Source organism: Drosophila ficusphila, unplaced genomic scaffold, assembly GCF_018152265.1.
Source record: "Drosophila ficusphila isolate 14025-0441.05 unplaced genomic scaffold, ASM1815226v1 contig_791, whole genome shotgun sequence".
NCBI lineage: Eukaryota > Metazoa > Arthropoda > Insecta > Diptera > Drosophilidae > Drosophila > Drosophila ficusphila.
The window spans coordinates 1,575,511-1,582,308 of record NW_025064737.1 but is presented as its reverse complement, the minus strand read 5'-3'; positions in this window follow the sequence as shown (position 1 = coordinate 1,582,308).

Genomic DNA, 6,798 nt, shown 5'->3' with positions numbered 1-6,798 from the left:
AACAACGAACTGACTGAGTCTGACTTAATTGGTTTATTAAATTTGTAACTGTTTTGTTGTTAATGAGGAAACTTTTTCCACACCGAGTCATAAAAAGGGTGAATTCCAGGGACCAAGCGACTCTGACTGACAGGTATCCCAGCTACGCTCCTTTGATTTATACGCCCAACATACGCGCTCATACTTATTTTATGGCTCCTGTTTAGTTTCCGTTGCGATGTGGCGTGGCTTGGCGCCTTCAATGAGCTGTGTCTGCACATATTTCTCAATCATTTCGAGTTTTCAGACAAAACCGTACAGTTCCATGTGCCGAGATATACATATGAGTTTTTATGACGCTGGTTGCTTGCTGTTGTTGCGGGGGAAATGTCTACTGCCTTTATTACCATAAATTCTGTCGCTGTTCTGCCAAAGACTCCGAACCCCACAAACCTCCAAACCCGCTCATTTCTTTCGCTCAAGAGCGCTTCATTGTTTTGGTCGCCGAGCTTTGACGTATTAACAATTTGTCAAGCGAAATTTAGCAGCTGGATAAAAATCAATGCATGGTAACTAATTACTTGTTTGCTGAAAATGTCTTCATTGCTCAGCCACATTTACTGTACACTGAAATATCTTATCTTTAAAAATAATTTATTAAAATTTTATTTGTTATGCGTTTTTTTTAAATAAAGTATAAAATATTATTATTATTTTAATAATATATTCATTTCCCTAAACATTGCATATACTTTAACATACAAGAATTAATAATAAATACATTTTCTATTCAATACTTTTGGTTTTTTTAAATTATTTGACAGGTGATAGTTATAGTATATGGTTAAATACAAAGCTTTTTAAAAATATTTCGCAATTTAGATATTTCTGCAACAATTAAACGATTTAAAGAGCGCATTTTATCAGAGTGCATCTGCTGATTACTCTTTTGCAGCAGATGTGGCACGCCCCAAACTGATGTCGTCCGATCCAGCTGGCGCTGCTTTGTTTGCCCGCATTAACTGAGTGGACATCCCATCCCATCCGGTGGGCATCCACAGATGTCCCGGCTCTGGGGAGCTGCTAAAAATTGCAACTAGCTACTGATGACGTCCCTGGCGATGGTATGCCCGTTCCCACATGAGCTGCAAGGAAGCATCTGCTGGCGCAGCACTTTTTCCTCTTTGAGCCAAACACTCACTTTGATCATTTTTCATTTTCCAAAGCGACACATGAGCTCTACCAACCCATCTAGCAGGATGTCTGCAGCTGGATTCCGGGATTCCTGGACGTGCACGGGTGCGGGTGCTCGGGTGACAGCGTCGGACTTGCGTGATATTTTTATTAAGAAATATATCAAATGCACATAATGCACACATTCCCAGCTGCCATATATAACCCGCCGGAGCCTTGGGTACTAGCCAAATGACACTTTATTATTATTTTCATTGTTATGCGGGATTCTATTAAATTAAGCCTTAAATACGATGATTGAGCAGAGCACATCGTTCGGATTCAGTCACCTCTTGCCGGCAGAAATTCTAACTTCAGAGCTGGGAGTCGCAAATTTATTCATACGAGTCGCGGTTCACGTCAAGCGTTAAGTTAAGTTAAGTGACCTTTCGAATGCCTAACAAGCCAGGTTCCTCGTCCCGCTTGAGCCTTTGTTGTTCACTGAATTTGCATAATCGCGTGAAGCGTATTTGTAAAATAAAAACGAAGCAACGTAAATGCGGAAAATGTCAGGAATTACACATGATGTCGGGCACTTCGTGGAAGTCCTGGGTCAATGCGCAGGATTCGTGTGCTAAGCCATGGGCAAGCACCGAGAAAAAAAAAAAATTGAAAAATAACAATGTCTTAAGAATTCACAAAATATTTCTTGATACCAAGAAAACATACACATCTATCTTATTAATAAATTAAATAGCGCTTAATTGCTGACATGTAAAAGAGTGCAGTTTAATATTCATTCAACTTAATATGCATTTTTTAAAGTGCCTTTTTTACCGTTATGGAGGCGGCTGAGCAGGTTAAGAGTGCCTCTGAATAATTTGCATTTAACATGCGCGACATGAAAACCAAATAAACAATGCTTTTGCCTCCTCCCTTCTTAGCCGAGGGGCAATTTGTCAGCTGCTTACTGGTCGCCAGAAAGTACGCCTGTTTCCTTCTAGTGATTTGTTGCACTCGTTTTTCATTTGACTAAATGCTGCAAATGATGCGATTCGGTATGTGGAATGCCCCCGTTTCCTGTCCACTGTCCACGCTGCGTATGCTTAATCTGGCCGAGCTGAAATAACTTTCGCCTGGCTGTTAGTTATGAGTTATAGCCAGTGCAAAGGGACGTATAAAAACAGAATTAACATAATTTAGTTGTGAGCAGGACAGGCTGTCCGCTCTTCCCGAAGCAAATATATTGTAAAACTTTTGCGGAGAAGAAAATATATTGATAAGGCCACAGCTGAAAGTCAATAAGGCGAGCGAGAAACTTTTCCCATCCAACCGATGATCATCATTTCTTGTATATACACTCCTCTCAACTAAACACATGTGATTGGGCAGAGAAGATAGAGTGAAAACTTGATTAATATTAATGTTAGTTCAGAGCTCCGATATAACTACCAAAGAAGTCCATATTATAATGGCAGATAAAACAATATCAAAATATTAGTTGTAATAAGTTTGTTTAAAAAATAAATAATAGTTTTACTTATTGAAAACATATACATAGGTTTTTTATTTATTTTTGTTAATAATGTATTATTATATCCTTAAATATCAAAATTAATTTTCGATTTTTTCATTTATTGTTTTGTAACTTTCCAGACTATTGTTGTGACCTTGACTGTATATTCATAATACAAAGCAAGCACATGCAATATCAATAAACCCAATGCAGACTCCTTTTCATGATTTATTGTTGCTGGTCAGCGGACGTGGTCCGGGCAATTTCACCTTGGCTGCCATCATTCTCGTGCTCCATTAAATCTTTGGCGACACATTCAATGAGCCCCATAACGTGTGCCCTAATACCTTGTACCCCCTCCGCCTGCCGTACTCCATCCGCCACCCATGCGTCCCCTAATATCCTTTGTTTATAAATGTTCTAATGGAGGGCAAATTATTATTTTTCCCTTTTGGTGTTTGTGCATGTCGAAGCTGCTTCCTTGACGCTGCTCGAGTGATAAATTGATTGGACTACATACACACGGCCCAGAGGAGTCCTTCTCTCCAGCTTTCATATCGGCGGTCAGGCGTAGTAAACCCGCTGTCAACCCTCGGCCACGACCTGGGTATGCGGCCAATTTATGGTTAGGGCCACTGGTCAAAGGATAATAGTCGCACACTGTGCTCGGCTGGATTGCCTTGGGGTCACAGGTCGCCTGGAATCGTCGTGTACTTCGTGTTGACCCGCTCCAATTGTTTGCTCAAGATCAAATGGCCTGTATGCGGGTCCGTGTTTGCTGGCGTCTCCTGTTTCCCAACTTAATGATGCCTGCGCCGAAACCGAGAAGGAAATAGGTTCATGGCTCCCTACAAAATACATGCAAGAATATCATGATTCATGAATATTTTTGGCAGTGCTTCTTGATAATATTGATTATATTTGATAACATAATTAAAGATTATAATTTTTTTGAGTATTAGGTTCTCTCATAAACGAGAAGTAAATGTTTAATACTGAGTTTCAAACGTTTGTCACTTTAATGGATAACTATAGTATAAAGGATAGTATAGTATAAAGCCAAATTCTTTGTAAAATTCTTCACTTTTCAAAAAGGATTCCTGTTAGTTTTCCGAAAGAGTATTTAGCACTTCGATTTGTCTGAGTACATTGGTAGCTACTGTGCTTCTTTTTTTCGCCTGCTAAATTATAATAAATGTCATTGCACTTACCTAACGCCACATTGAGATTTAATTTATGGTGCGAAACTTTTCTGGGTGAATATTATTGTTTTGGCCCTGTTTAGGGAGGGCACCGTATTCCTTCCACATAAATTACAGCCGTTACCTATCTAGAGCATTTTTCTCCCCTTCGTTAAAGAGCCCTTAATTTGCATTGCAGCGACCTTCAGGCTTTATTTGGGATGCCAGTATATCCTCTATTTTGCGCAATTTCGCTTCAGTTTAACATAAATATTTTAATGGCGGTTGTCGTTGTTTTTAATTTCGCTGTCAAAATCAGCGGCAACTAACAAACGGTTTCAGTTTCTCTTTTGGTTTTGAAATATATATGTGCGATTGTGGCATTTTGATTATAATATGCCTCATTAAAAATAATAAACTGTCAGCCAAATGAAGGCGAATGCCAAATACTGGCGCCTCGGCTGCTTCGCTTTCAGTTGGTAAATTCCAAATTTCAACATTAATTGTACAATAAGGATGAGCAACTGCAAAAGTTCTATGGTTGCAGTTCTGTTTCTGTTTTTGGTCCTGGTTCTAGTTCTGGTTCTGGTAGCTGTGGGGCTTTGTGGGGCTCGCTTTTGTAATTGTATCCTTGAAATGCATATCTGATATTTTTGCAAAAAGCTTAGAGCCATCAACCCCCTCCTCTATTTTATAAATATTATATGCAAACACATCTAAACATTAGATTCCCTGGCTGTGTGCGTTTGTTGAAACCAAATGCGGTTTTCAGATGTCTTCTTTTTTTTGCACTTTAGCCATGCACGAAATGGTAGGCGGGGCGAAGGCGGGTAGGTGTTGGTGTTTATGGCAGCAGAAAAGGCCATAAAATGAACAAAAACATATTCTACCGCCTGCAAGCGAGTGTGAGCGAGTGGGTCCAGGCATGCAGCATAAACGGCATTTTGAGACTGCAGCAAAAATGTACAAAAGCCTCAGATTTCATACACTACCCAAGGACCCCCGCAGTCCTTTCTTGGCGATGGCAGCGTGACTCGTGACTGCGGGACCGAAACGGAATTCACCAACTCAAATCGGATCGCACCTGATTATTCCCCAGCGAGTTCTGCTTTTCGGTTGCCAGCCAGTTGCGCAATTTATCACATCCCTGACATCTGTTTTCCCACTGAAATTGAAGCTGCAAATTCACAGCATTGTAGGACCAACATCAGCATCAGCACTTGTCTTAGCCATGTCCCACAGAAAAAGGGAGGCTTTAGGGGACAGAGGCATTTCGGTCGACCATGGTCCACATGGCGGATACGTAATAGGGAGTACGGAAAACAGCGAAGGGAATGCAAGGTGACTCTGCTTTTGCTTCTGCCGATGCCTTGCCTTTGGTCCTGTGGTTCTTTGGTCCCTGCTCCCTGGGCTGAGCTGCACATTTGTTAGCAGCAGCAGAAATTAAAATGTTTACACAACCGAATGCCAACGACGTTTCAGCATTCAGGCCCTCGTGTCCTTCAGCATCAAACATTATCCTGCCAGTGGCGTGACTCAGGCGACACCTTCGCCCTTGCTCTTCCTGGCAACAAAATAAATGCTAATGTCAACACTAGAAATGGTATTAGTGAGCTAACCAAATTATCATGCCAAAAATGTGTACTCAAAAAAAGTTGAATAAAAGTAGCACAATTGTAATTATCGAAACAAACAACAAAGCATATACAATTTAATTTGTACATTATTTCTCAGGATTAAAGTATTGTTAGAATTTGCTATGCAAATTTAATTCAAATGGAGAGATCGTATTGATTTGTCGGCTTAAAACTTTAACTACAAATGGTAAAGAGTAACGCAAGCGTTAATTACCAACAAGTTGTTCCAAGTCAGGTGTACTTGATTTTTCCTGCGTGTAGGCAACTGTATAGGCCCTTTCAGCATCCGATGTTGGGCATTTGGCACTCGTAACTGGCATACATGAATGGGGTGTCACATGTTTGGAGTTTTCATTTAAATGCTCGAACAAAGGCGAAACGGCAGAGTTGCATGGGATCGCCTCGCATTTTCAGCGCAATTAGTGCAGTGTGGAGGGGGCCAAGAGGCAGGGACCCTTGCAGGTATTTAGCTCATTGCACAAGGACACATAACTCAACTCGACCAAAGGAAGGAGGAATGCGTAGCGAGTCCTGCGGGAGCAGGATAAGGACCAAGGGGTAGACAGCCGTTTATCCCCTGCGGGCTGCGCTTATTTATTCGCTTTGCGTAATCTTAAGCACCTGACTGGCGCAAGTGAAATCTCCGTCAGCCGCAACTTAACACCGTTTTAATCTGCCATTTGGCACCACCACTTCCGTGAACCACCCACCGCAACATCCGCCCGGAGCCCGGACTTCGGATTGCGGACTACGGACTCCGGGCTCGGAACTTCAGACTCCTGCCGGGAAAATAACGTTATTGCAGGCAACTTCTTTGCGGCAGTTTGTTGGCTAAAGTGCAGCTGAATATTTTATGAACTCGGCGAGCACTTCGTCTCTACTTCAACTGCCCACTCCACGTCATTCAAAGACGATTGCCAAGACCTCGAGAAAAGAGGAGTCACAACAGCAGTGCAAAACCCACCGCGTCGATTTGCCGAGTGACAGGAAAATAATAAAGGTTTTTAATAACCTGCGCATGCAAATAATGCAAAATTGTTTTCAATTGGATATACGAGTATATATTTATATTTTTTAAAACCTTATCATAAATTTATTATTTTATTTTCATCTCTTCTATTGTATTACTTATAAAAATTGCATTCCATAAATCACTTTCCTTTGAAAAAAAAACTAAAAGATGGTTTTGTCAAAACTAACAAAGAAGAACAAGTTTTCTCATTTTTAAAGTTTACAAGAACTTAAATGTCGACATGCTGTGCTGCTCGAAGAAATATAGATGCTTTGATTACAAACCGATTCATATTCCTAT